Source organism: Argopecten irradians, chromosome 6, assembly GCF_041381155.1.
Source record: "Argopecten irradians isolate NY chromosome 6, Ai_NY, whole genome shotgun sequence".
NCBI lineage: Eukaryota > Metazoa > Mollusca > Bivalvia > Pectinida > Pectinidae > Argopecten > Argopecten irradians.
The window spans coordinates 9126905-9141530 of NC_091139.1; the positions used below are offsets into that span (position 1 = coordinate 9126905).

The following is a 14626-nucleotide window of genomic DNA, read 5'->3' on the forward strand; positions in this document are numbered from 1 at the left end:
TTAACATGAACCCAGTGAAGATTTACAGCAAAAATTAACTCGATACAGCTGAAAATGCTGACGCGATGATGATTTAAGTAAAAACAATTTATGTAAAAAAAAGGAAAAACGGTGGCTCTACTCAAAGCCAAAAAGGACACAATTTCAAAATGGCCGCCAAATGGGCCATTTATTAAAATCGCTGTGTAAAAAAATCTACTAAATATAGAAATGTAATTTTTTGACAAAATTTGCTACAGACCACATGCTACAGATATTGATAAATCGTATTTGAAAATATCATAACGTTTTTGATCTATGTGGAAACGAGATTTCAACGGAACTGAAACCACAGAAGAATACATCCTTAAGTTAACTTTGCGAAACTGATCGATGCTAAGTAATTCCAGCCATATCTTTTTTCTGAAATTAATGTATCTTTATGACTGGACAATCTAGATATAGTGTTTTGGGTGTTCCGCCTAAGTCTCTCTATTAACCATTCCTAACATGTGTGCCTATTCACGTTAATTCTTTTCATCCTTGACTATTCATTTGTTTGTTATAAGGTTCTGACATAGTTTTGTCATAAGTGATATAAAAACAACATAAACTTAATCTGAATAGTCTGTGATACACTCTAGCCGTTTTGTGTTTGTAGATCTCATTATGCGTGTACATTTATGAGTATTATTTAATTCACATTTTAAGTATCTGAAGCATTTGTTTATGATTATAAAGTGGACATAAACTTCATATTCAGTTTTCTGTGACCCGTGTGCACCAGTGCCGTCCAGGTCCCAACGCCGACCCATTGTTACCAGCTGTTAACCTTGGAGTCCATATTTGTTTTAAGATTATTACCCCCTGGTGACGTCACTTGTTTGCCAGTGTGTTCCTGTACTAGGAATTTAAATCATGCTGTAAAGTTTACAGCTTGGCCTTTGTGCGAATTCATATGTGTATACATGAAACTGAATTCCTTATTGTGTTATAAACACACCTTGTTACGATAAACGTTACACTGACCAGTGAATATGTGTGGTCAGTTGACCGTTCATTATCTGCTGTATTATATTTATATAACAATAGAAGGTGTTGACCACATCGACCCTTCCCCTGACCAGTCCGTCTCTATCACTACCTACTAATGGCTATAGATTGCACAACTGACCAGACCTGTAATACCTAAGTAGTGTCCAGCAGTGGTCAGTACAGGATGGATTCACACGATGGTCAGTGTTGTAAACAAGCATCAAACGCATGCGCTACATGAGGTCTAGAGATAAGTGGAAAATAGACTGAGTAAACGTACTGTGAAGGAATATAATTATGATATACTACCAATAACTTTGGAAACATAATCAATGTGTTAGTGATTCAGCAGCGGAATAACACACCATTCGCCGAGACGTTTTCTACAGTCGTTAATCAGATTGGTAAGTAAATATTATATCTATATCACTTTATGTATAAATGTTCATTCCACTACGCCACTTATTGTGATTCTCCGTTGTTGCGCAAGTGAAACCGGATGTGTCTGAAGCCATGTGATGGGTTTAGTAGGTCATGGTCGAAGTAAGCGTGGTATTGTGTTAAGTGCTTGTAGATCGTCTTAGCTGATACATCCACAGGAGACTAAGTAGTAACAACACTCGTTATCAGGAAGAGATAAGACGCTGACAGATCGAAATAGCCATAGTACATTCTGTACCTCTGTGATCATTTGTTTGGATGTTAGTTATTAACGTATCCATCTTAATTAAGTGATAAAGCATCGACCTACAGCATGTCCATGGAAAAATTATGTTAGGTCGTTACCGCTAACAAATGTACTTTTAAATAAGTATCAATAAACTAGTAATATAATCAAATAAAATGGAATGTTGAATTGAAATAATGCGAAAATCGCGTTTTTATGCGCAAAATAACTAAGATAGATAACGCCATTACCTCGATACCCAGTCATATGACGTTGATTAACTGTAATATCAACAGCGATATGTCCATATAAAGTTTTTAGGATTTTTGTAGGTTTTGTCTTTGTGGGTGTTTGGTTGTTTTTCTTTGCCAATTATATTTTGAGACAAACCAACCAGCAAGTTGAAATCACACACAAACAATTTTTCAAATTTTACTTAAGCATGAACGTGAAAAAGCTTCTGTTACAAGTTAAATGTAAATTTTCTCACAAAAAATATGTTTACTGCTATTGACCAATAGATATTCCGTCTTTAGAAAGCATTGGACTTCCTGTGGCACAGTAATTTAATTGCTCCGTTACTAAAACAAATGTGGTTGTTTTATAACAATGGGACCCCAAACCTACAAACACTCGGACGCAATTTAGAAAGAAAATCTGACCTGATCAGGTCACGGCGCTAGCCTATAACTATTTAATGATTCTGAGATATGACAATGATAGTGTAGTATTTCCAGGACTGATATGTGATTTACATGGATATTATTAAGAAGCAGTGGCCGTTTAATCCCCTTTCCAAAGAGTAATAGGATTTGTATTAAATTGTATGCACGTGTGTACTTTCGCTTTTTATAAAGGCGAGCATGTGTGTATTGCCGTTTTGTAATATCGGTATGTATGTAACAAATCGTATATAACAATCTATTTATAGATTGTCTTTGATACAATAGGGTTTATAGGTAAATCGGATTTATCAACCCATTGGCATTTACATAGAGCTACATTCGTCCAATAATCAGGTTTGGCCTGTTGCCTAGCGAACGAGAATTTGATGACGTCATTAACAGTATATTTCATCATCAACCCTATTCATAGCCGAAGAATAAGACTAATTAAAATCAAATTAAGTACATATTTTATTGATCAATGTGCTTTTAGGTCACAGTGATGGCAAAAATCGGAATGTGTTTAGATAGCGGTACGAGCATACCAGATGTTAACAAAATAACTCCAAACTATGAGGTACTGCCTGAAAAACCTCAATAGGCTTTATTTGACATTAAGAAATACGTCATGATAGCGAAAACTGGTTCAACATTTTTTTTGTTACAGTTCACGAGCAAAAATAGCATTTTGCAAGAAATATCGAGGGAGAATTGCCAAAAGGTCATGTCCCTTTAGCTGAAAGTTTATCGTATTATTTTAGTACATGTATTTGGCATAAACTTTCAATAACCATGTCATTACTTAAAGATGCTCCACCGCTGACAAATGGTATTTTTTTCACTATCAAAAGCAGGAGCAGACGATTTAGTATTTTTCTTCAGTTACATAAGTTACTTATTTTACACCATTACCACATTTGAAAAGTTTGAGCTTCTAATTTTCTTTCAAGTTTAAGACATGAAAAATAATTCATTGCATCCCGAAAAAACTCCGATTACCAATGCATCAAAGGCAATATAAATTATGTTAGATCATTGCTCGTGTTCACTAGACATATATATACAAGATTTAACACTATTTATTGTTCAAATGATGCATATGATTTATGCTCTGTTGGCTGATTGTTCAAATGATGAATATGATTTATGCTCTGTTGGCTGTGGAGCATCTTTAATGTGAAACATATAATAAAAATTCAGAAACCTTTTTACTCAAGTTGCAAGTATTTCTTTAAAAAGAATAGTAGAAAAATGTTATAACATCAAACATCATTGGTATTAATCGATACGAAATGTAACATTTTCAATGAAAGACAAATATAATTAAAATCGGATTAAAAAAATTTATAGAACGTCAATCAGCTTATACATATGTATATCAAATATAAACATTATGTTGTGTAATATCTTACATGTGTATTCGTTCACCAATTTCAATGTGTCCAAATGATTTTTAATTATATATGTTTTTGTTATCTAACAATCAAAGGTTTTATCTTTATTTCTATTCTATGACCTTGTACAAACTATATAGATGTAGGGGCTAGTAGGTAAATGTACGGATTTAATGCTGTATGCGCCGTGGTTTTCATACTGACAAAGAAAGTTGAATTTTTTGTACAGTAAAACTAGAATAAAACGAAATCGTTTGAATTTTTTCCCGTAGATATACAACGAGTCGTGAAAGAAAGATAAAGTTAATTGGAAGTTAAAAAAACTCAGCTTGTCCTCTTGTGAATTAAGTATACCTAGATAACAAATGTTTCTATAACAAATTGAATTCCATGGACCTTTGCAATTCGTTCTAAACGTAATTTACTGTATTATTCACTACCACAACTTACCTACGTTTTAAATTTTCCATTTGATAATAATGTTGAGACTTAAATTATACAGACAAAAGTAGGAACTAAAATGATTTGTGAAAGCATTGCCACAAATAATGATATTATTGTCTCTACTGTACAGTAAAGTGGGTTCACACTGACAACCACAGAAGCCAAAGTGGCCTACAGCTTCATTGCACATTCTACAGCATATTCAGTAACTTTTCGACTCTTAACACACATAGAACTTCAGAAACAATCGTAAATTGCATTGTGTGGAGTTTTTATTTATTTGCTCATTGGAATGGATACAAGTTGTTATTTCTACAGAAAGACTATTTGGATTCCAGTTAAAAAATTGTGAACAGATCAATACTATTAGGCAAATGCATAGCATGACATTGGCACTAAGCTACTAATAGAATTTTTTTTAAATTCATTATAATTAATTTTGATTTATTTTCACACTAAATCTGACTTTCTGATTAGCAGATTATTTTTCTTCATACAACCTAAGAAGAAAAATCCGAGGATGGCGCGAAAACCCGAGTTTATCATGACGTCACAATAGAGACGTCGGCGTTTCGTATTGATTTAGAAAAAAATAATTCCTTGGAACATCAATGGAATCGTACGTTAAAACGTATTTTTTGTCATCAAGTAGAATGAAAAAAAGTAATTATAAGCATTGATGTAACTATTTTTTAACTTCATCGGGTTATGAAATAAATTTTGCTACGTGGATTCACGCAGTTTACAAACAAAATTTCTTTCATACCACGATGAAGTAAAAAATGACACCAATGCTTAATTAAACAAAAGGTCAATGAGAAATGATCTAGCAATACATTCAGGCATAAGAAATACCATTGCTTAAATTTTAAACATTCGTAAACTGTGAAACAATCGTTGGAAAAAGAATGAAAATATTCCTAATAGGAATTTTTATCTTTCACTTTAGTCTACAACATATATCTATAAAAATGAGTGTGGCCTTCACGAGAAGGCAAACGGTTGTTCTACTTCTACAAACACTTAAACAAACTCAAGAAATGAATACATATGGTGTGAAGTTTCCGAGGACCAAAACAAATTAAGATATATGTCAAAACAAAATAATAATTAAACCCAGATATCAGGTTTGCTCTGGCTACATACTGGAGTCTAAAGCAGATAGAAACCATGATTTTATGCTGAATGATAACATATGGCGTAAAATGTTCCAACAAATAGACGAAATATGATGGATTTCTGAACGGTGGGTTTAGGAGTCATATTAGTAGGGCTACATTTTCACCCATTTCAAAGAGATAAGTCAATGTTGTCCTTGCGGATTAACCCCACATACACATATGTTAAGCGTGGGCGGGTAGTTCACCTCTAATCCTGTGAAATATGTGTCGAAACATATTTCAGTTTGAAGAAGTGTAGGGTATTTGATATCTGAACTTTGGAATTCTGATTAGCCCTTCGTGGTGAAGGGAATGTTGGTCAAAACCACAAACAGGTGAGGCGTGTTCGATAGGAATGTCCCGAAAATGGTGGATGAGGAATACTATTAGAAAGCCTCGTGTTAAACATTGTGTGACCCTCGGGTAGAATATCCCTATCCTTCATATCCATATATAAAATTGTACATTTCTTTTATATTTCGACGTATTAATGCAATTATACAACTATGATATCCCGTCACTTTGAAATAAGTTCGAAGGAAATCGCCACCGCAAGTCAATTTTCGTGAAATTTCCAACGCAAATACCATTGATTGCATCTACTCTAGTAAATCCAGTCTAGTTTCTGGAAAAAAAGTTAAAATTGTACCTAGAAAATAGTAATTTTGCTGACGCTGTTACGTCACGATGCTTTGTTGCATAGATAGCCATGCAATACAGCCCCAGCCGACATGATTGAATTGCCCGAGCCAGTATTACACCCGTAGATATGAGATTTTAATTTGATATACGCTAGCTATTTAATGCTTCTATGCATGTTTTTCTTTCGCTCTATCAGCAGATTTATATATAACAACGCTTCCATAATGTTTTCTCGCTATCAGCAAATTTTTATATAACAAAGCTTCCATACGTTTTCTCGCCATCGCTTTCTTTCTTTCATCAGATTTATACAATTATAATTACCTCACCTGAAATGTTAACTCTTGATGAATTGTCAAATGTTGACATTATCGTGACTTGGTTTCAGATCTATTTTAATAGTGATTATATTCATTTATAAAACATATTGAGATGACAGTACAGGACTTTGACTTAAAATATTACAATATTTCTGACTTATAACCCAAAATGTTGATGATATTGAAAAAACAACATAAACAGTAAATAAAAATATCACTCTATTTTCATTTATTCGGAACATATGATTTTTGAAACATATGTTTTTTTATAATACGTTTATTTTTAAGGCACACTAGCATATAAATATATCTTTCACATATCTGGTCCGCCCAGCCATGTCACTACATTATGTAAAGACGAAATTAAACGTTTCACTTATATTTCTCTTAATAACAGTGATGTGATAAATAGAATCTTACACTCGTGACTTGTGATATGAAATTTATCAAACTTGTTAATGAATCTGATATGCCATTCGCCTAGCTAATGGCTCGTGGCATGTCAAATTATTGCAATTCGTTTGATAAATTTTATATCACATAGCCACATATGTAATATCCTTTATTTATCTATCTGATGTTTTGACTTTCAGGATATTATTTAACTCTTTCATTATTTAGAGTTAGTGCAATTTCTGAAAAGAGAGAAATAAATTTGTTCCTATACGAGATCGATATGAGTGACAGAAAAAAACTCCATTCCATGCCCTGTATCGCGTCACTGGCGCATCAGACAGATGCAACATATCACTAGGTTTGGCTGACCCTAACACTACGGAGGGGTATTAGAAAGGGGACCGAACAGCAGCGCTGTGTCCTCAACCTAGCATCACCTACTAAATATACACTATATAAGTATATAATGGTGTTACTAACATCACTGATGAGTACGTAAAAGACTTGTGTGTCAATGGAAGCCATTTCAAAGGCAAAATACATATGTGGTGCCCCAAGTAGACTGACCACCACTCTCTTAATATCTCTTAAAATCTCTTAATAACATCACTAAACTTTGGCTTAATCATTCTGGTCTCAGCGATATGTCATATTCTAAGTTTCGAACCAGGAGAAGATTATCTAGTACATGTATTAGAATGAATTCTACAGAGAAAATCTTATCGATAACCTAATGGCCAGTTTATAGGTTCAAAGAATCAACTATGAATATTTTAAGGACTTTTAAGGGTTTGCTCTGGCACTTTGTATCAAAGAAATACACCTACTTATACCTATAGCATAGGTTTGTTTGTGAATTACATTAGCGTTGATGGAAACAAGTTATAAAACAATTACCGGCATTAAGATCACCAGACAGGTCTACTCTATGTATAAGAGTTGTTTTCCCCCAAGGTTTCTGTTCGGATATTTGTACAACGGAGTCCGGCCGTAAAGCATGCTGTATAAACATTAGTTATCTGGTGAAATCGTTGAATAAATTTCTTAAGCACACATTATAATTTTCTATTTGCACATGATCCTCCAAATATTTACGTTCTTGTCAATAAATGACCGAATTTTCAGTGTCTCGCCCATGCCCTCGGTCGACACCTGCGATTGAACTTGTGCGAACTTTTACTTCAAAACATCGACATCTGTTCTAAAGTCCCGTAGATTAAAAGTTGTGTTATACGGTTTGAAATTGACCTTAATCTCTGGCAATTGTCCAATGCTTTCAGCAGGTGAAAGATATATTTGAATAATCTATGCGGTATGTATATTGTTTTGTATCATTCCAAACTGTTAATTGGTATTGAAAAACATCGATTTTAGCGAAGACATTGGAGGAAAATTCGTGAATGACGCAAAATACAAAACGACGCAATTAATGATCAATTGTTCTCATTTAACCGGATTAGCAGTTTGAAATCGCTGTGATGAATCCAGGTCCTATTTGTTGCTTATATCCAGCAAAGAGAGCCAGTGAAGCCTGGCGTTACAACATCGGTTATATAAATTCAACTGAAGATATTTGTTTATTGTAGAATATCTTTAAAGTGTATAGACCTACTAGTTGCCCTGTTTCCTGTTTGGCCAGTTACACAAACAAGATTATCCTTAGAAGGAGATTACGTGTGAAGCTTAGAGAACTATGGCAGCAGGTGATACATTATCGACACCTACCCGCTGTAAGAGGTGGGACTGGGTAGTGTTTTGCCCGACCTTTCCTTATTTGTGTTTGTTGGGAGTTAGATTTGGTGGGAAACTAATTAAATCCATACATGATATTATTCAGAATTAGATTATCAATGTCCTTCTATGTATTATCCTACCATGCCTGGTGTCTGGTTAATCGCAACGACGTGTAAATCCGTGACCTTTATTAATAGTTATGTAAAGCCGGATTTAATCAAATCCTGCTTGTACTATATTTAATATACGGTCAAGGTCGTTTGTCCTGATCCTGAATTGAGTAATACTTATTGATTGTTTTATATTATCCAGGCTTGCTTCGGACTGCCATTGATCTAATAAACCAGTCTTATATATTTTGTTAAATCCTACTGGGGTTCGTCTGTACTATTAACAGCGATTGATACCGTTTATTCCATCATATTGTTTATGTGTCTGAAGTACATGCTTTGAAACATTTGGCTGACCAAATATATGCACTTAAACTTTTTGCTGACCAAATATATGTACTGAAATGTTTAGCTGACCAAATACATGAACTGAACCTTTTAACTGACCAAATACATGCACTGAACCTTTTAACTGACCAAATACATGCACGGAAACATTTAGCTTATTAAATGCATGCACTGAAACTTTTGCCTGATCAAATACGTTCACTGAAACATTTAGCTTATCAAATACATTCACTGAAACATTAAGCTTATCAAATACGTGCACTGAAACATTTAGCTGATCAAATCCATGCATCAAAACGTTTAGCTGGCAAAACCCATGCACTGAAACAATAAGCTGGTCAAAACATGTACTGAAATATTAAGTTGACCGAATCCATGCGCTAAACGTTTAGCTGACAAATCCATGCTCTAAAACACTAGGAAATGACATTCATTCATAAGCTGAGTAAGAGATGGCTGGCGAAATGTAAGACCGGTATGCAGAGAATTGAGGATGACTTAGAAATGGCCAGTAAAGTTAGAAAAAGAACATTTAAGAATGCATTCAGTCCGTTAGATACAAAGAACTCTAATAGTTGGTCGGAAGCTAAACTATGTAACTAGACGCATGTTGTCGCGCGCTAATCGGAATAGTTTAGAGGGAGATCTTGTAACTTTCTTCATAAATATTTTACTATGGCTAAAATGTGGGCCTATCATTATAGATATCAAACAATAGTATAAACAATGGAAATAGCCTGGTTTAGTCTAACAAAGAAGTCTTTTCTCAACCAGGAATGCTATGGCGTAGGTTGTCTGTAATGCTGGTGACATTCTGATGGTAGATCTCTTCCTAAAGGAAGTTATGCCATTTTAAGTGTATTAAACTCAAGCGCCGCCAGGACAATGCACCTATTCAAAAGTCTGCAATTGCAATTGCCATGACAACCGTCAACGTCTTTGGTTTTAAATTGATTGCACATCTGCCTTACTCGGCCGATCTCACTTCCCCAGATTTCTTAAAACTGATATCCGGTGTTCATTTTTAGTCATAACATGACGCCCTACATGCAGTGGAGGACTTTCTGATCAATAAATGGCATTCAAAATGGACATTGGGTGCTCTTAAAGTTCGCTGCGAAAATAAAATATATACGGAAGTAACTACCACAGATATTAACAGACTTAAAACAAAAGTGACATAATGACAAAAGATATGTTGCATTGCAGAAATTATTGATCAACAGTATGGTATCTTTATTTATTTAAAACAGGAGCATGCGAATCAGTATTTTTCCGTAATAAAATAAGTTACTTACGTTTGAGATTCTAATTGTATTTCAAAATGAAAGACTTTTAAATAATTCAATCCATTCATGACAAACATGACAATATTCCCTCTATGGAATAAGTACTGATTGAGCAGAAAATAGAAGCAAATCAATTGCATTTTATATGCATTTTGTTTTGTTAATTAGACACATTACCACGCGATCGTAGTTGAAAGTCTTGATTCATTTAGACCTATTTACTGTACCTTTTGGCGTTGGATATTTGGAATGATACTGTTCTTTGGGTTCGGTGAAAACCATAGCATGTTTATTCCTAAGATAACAAGAACACAAGTTTTTCGAGCCAAATGTTTAAATGAGGTGTGCATTACGATTTTGGCGAGTTTAACATAAACATGAATTGAAGCCATGACTGTATCAAGGCTGCTTCCGCTTACTAATAGTTCAAACATTCCTTCGTCACTTCCGTTCTATTAGTCCATACAGAATCATCCTCAATGATGGAAATTACGTCAATATCAGTGTAACCATAGAAGTCATTACGACAGGATACCATTAACAGCAACAGAAAACGTCGTTAATGAAACCCGGTGTCAACATGAAAGACGGGAGAAACGCTATAAGAATAAAATAAACTACGTAGATGTAACATTTGCATGACTGTATGACTGTATTGCTTTTCACATTGACATATACTGGTAGAATCATTCATTATTTCACTTTATTGTATCATATTGTCTTAAATAAGGAATGTCTAATGGTTTTCAATTTCAGTTTTTTTCTGCCTCTTTATTTAAAATCATGTATATCCTTGTCATTTTTTTACCTTTTCTATCAAGTCTTCATGTTTTCTCCGTCGTTCGTTCTATGTTGTCTTTAGTACCGTGTCGGCTCGACCTAAATGCTTTCTCCTTCGTTCGTTCTACGTTTTCTCTAGTACCATGTCTGCTCGATCTACATGCTTTCTCTGTCATTTGTCCTATCAATGTCTGCGTCCTTTATTAATCTTTCTGTTCAACCTTCCTGCTCTCTCCAGTTCCCGTTCTATCCATTTCTGCGTCCTTTATTAATCTTTCTGCTCAACATTCCTGCTCTCTCCATTTCCCGTTCTATCCATTTCTGCGTCCTTTTTAACCTTTCTGCTCGAGGTTCCTCCTTACCAGTTATTCATTCTATCCATTTCTGCGTCCTTTATCAATCTTTCTATCCAAACTTCCGCTTTTTCCGTCGTTCGATCTATTCATTTCTGCGACCTATATTACTTTATCCTTTGTTCGTTCTATTCACATTTGCATCTTTTATTAACCTTGCTGCCCTACCATCTTGTTTCTTACGTGACCTTTACCGAGAGGTCACCACCTACTATTCCGCGTGTTTACACTGGCGGCGGCTAGTGGTAATTGCTGGCCGTTAATCAAGTCTGTTTATATGTAGACGGACGTCGGGGGGTAATTTTACAGTGGTAAGTACCGTATGCATTCTGGCATTGTTTAGGATGCTTTCGGAATGTCAATCACCTATAATACGACCAGGTGTGAACAAACACATTAATCAGTCCATATGTTGATAATTTCTCTTTTTGAAACCGGAGCAACTTGGTAGATCATTTTTATATATTTGCTAGATATAATAGATATACTGCCAGGAGACCAGATATGAATATTTTGTTTAGAATGTCGTTATTTACATCTAGATCGAACCATCCGATATTGGTGACAGCTGGTTCGCGCTCTAGGTAGATTAACAACCAGCGAGCCTATATCATATTGCCTGGACACACCACCACAAGGTAATCACCCTCAAACAATACGTGGGAATTCAGCTTCAGAAACATACTGGGGATACAACCAGTTACCAGTGCGACGATAGGTATCATATACCGGGGAATGCAGCTGCCATTTTAAAGAAAGTCGATGCTAACGACATACTTACCAATATCTTCAGACAACCACATAGCAAAAAGAACGCCCAAGAACAAAATTAAAAAGCGCTATGAAAATCCCATCACCTCAAATATTGCTGAAAACAAAATGTCACAAAAATTAAAACAAAGCCTTTACGGTGCTAACACGCAGCTTAAATGATATAAAGTGCCCCAATATTGGAGACTTTCGCATGTTCAGCAGTAATACCTCCACTGGGTTCCACAAAAAAAAAATTAAGGATGATTTTTTTTTTATTTAATCACCTGTGTCTCGACCTTGTCATGGCTATTTTAGACATCTCAGCTAAATGGTGGGGGACACCGTATGGTCTGACTACAGTAACTTATCTATTTTATGATATGTTGCTGAAATCATACTGACTTGACTACTCGAAAGACATGAACACTTTTTAGATTCCCAGAATACGTTCAGTACTCGAGAGGTCGTTCTAAATGACCCTGGCTGCTAATGGAACATTAATCTAATAACACCGAATTGATTAACAGTGTGAGGAATATATAAAATGTAAAATGTATATCTAAACCTAGCAGATATCAACAAATATGCCCCTATTCACAATATCTCGGCTGCTCCCTAAAAACATCAAAGTAGTATGTTTTGTAACGTATAACCATCATATTACTACAAAGCCCTCTGTAGCAGTATTATATACGGGGCGTTCCATAGAAGATGGTTTTAGAAGAGAAGCGATGGTGAAGATGAAGAATTGTTCAGAAAGTTACTCTGTAAATATAGTGGAACTGGGTTAACTTGATTTCCTTTTTTAGGAGAATGGATAATTTCTTCATCTTATCTAGATTTCAATGTGGGTCCTACTATTTTTGTTATTTAAATATAATGCAGACGTATTGCCCACGCAACATCAGTAACAAGATAGATCTACAATATTATCAAATTTCCTAAGGTACATTATGTATCACTCTGATAATCTAACCATGCTAGCTTACCTCTCGTGTTAGTAACCTATTTAGCTATTTCCAGCTTTCATATTATTTTTATCAACGTTCCATACCTATCATAATATGTGCATCGCAATGCTATTCACACACCAAGAGGAGATATAATTACATTGCCTAAAGCAATAGTTCATATGATTAAAATGAACAATATTAGCAGAGAGATAATTGTTTAATATAGCGTTAAGCATTTCCGGCCAATATGCAACCAAAATATTCCTCGGGCACTTTTAAGGTAGAAGCACACAATAAGCCAAAATAGAAAGCTTAATAATGTAGTTGTAGACAATCAAATATTCTCGCAAAGTCAAGTTCTATTTCATTCTGATTCTATACTGGATTTTACATACTAACACTATCCTCAACAGGTCTTTCTAACCTTGACCCTGGCCAGTATATGACGTCATGGTTTCCATATAGATGAATCATCATCTGTTATGTCTGAATCACATGCTTTTATTAGATTTTTTTGATGTTGGAATGTTAAATCTATTTTCCATTTTATGCATTAAGAAAACTGTTCTTTGGTTGTTTGGAACAGGAAAAACAACGTTTATGAGTTTCTCCTTGACCTACGTCCAAGTTAACATGTTCAGTTATATTTACTCCATGCTCCATTTCGTCTTTATGTTCTGGGGTTGCACACTAAGGCGGGAAAGGAGATCAAGGGGAAACTGCTGACTCTGTTTGCTTTCAGAATTGCATTTTGTGTATGATCATTTTATTTATTTTGTTTTCATTTAATAGGAATAAAAGATGAGTGCACATACAATGAAGTATAGCTAATCAAGGGCTTCAATCCTCCACTGACTCCAAAATATTGAGAACAAATATGTGTAATTTCAAGATCTTTTCATCTGATCACTTCCTAGCTCCTAAAGTTCTTCTTCTTAAAGTCTGTCTTGACTCCGCCTCACTTTAGGCATTAAGTTGAGCGATCGTCCCTATGAGAAAGGGTCAGGTGTATTGTTCCTATTAAGTTCTCAGCAGAAAAGGGAATGGAACGTCTGATTTACCTGTTGTCTGTATAATGTGATTGAATGAGGTGTGTTGTTCTGTGTCGTTACCGATCTGTTTCAGTGAGGTAGCACTACAAAAAAAAGCCAGACGTTCCACTACCACAACGTGCCATTGCATACATACATTCATACACAACAATGCATCGTATACCTTAAATGACCGTGTCGGTTTAGTCTAATTAACAAACAGTTCATCCCGAAGCCTAAATAACACGAATTGCCATTATAGAGAGCACACATTGTACCAGGTTGACATTCTCCATATTGTATCTGAAGGGGATGACATGGTCTAGTATAACTCTAACATAGACATTTTTTGTAGCTATGTTTGGATCAGTTGACGCCGGAAGTGCTGTAAGCTTTAAGATTTCATTGAGAATGAAGCGTGGATTCATCAGAAGTATTGCACTCTGGACGGATGACCTTTGTATTTCATTGAGATCTTACTTACATTGATCAATACAGATGGGAGACTATAAGACACCGAAGGGTCTGGCACTAAAAAATCTTAATATTGATAAGATCAGCTAGGATGACATT

The 14626-nt window shown here is 35.0% G+C and overlaps 1 protein-coding gene across 4 annotated transcripts in view; it reads left to right on the forward strand.

The window, feature by feature from the left end:
- Positions 1–979: 979 nt before the first annotated feature.
- Positions 980–14626, forward strand: part of LOC138324914 (cadherin EGF LAG seven-pass G-type receptor 1-like) — an 81719-nt gene continuing 68072 nt past the window's right edge. For 2 of the 4 annotated variants that reach the window (XM_069270150.1, XM_069270151.1), the window contains exon 1: positions 980–1418. The gene's annotated coding sequence lies outside the window, so the exon portion shown is untranslated. The remainder of the gene's footprint in view (positions 1419–14626) is intronic. The other 2 variants (XM_069270153.1, XM_069270154.1) reach the window with 1 other exon arrangement.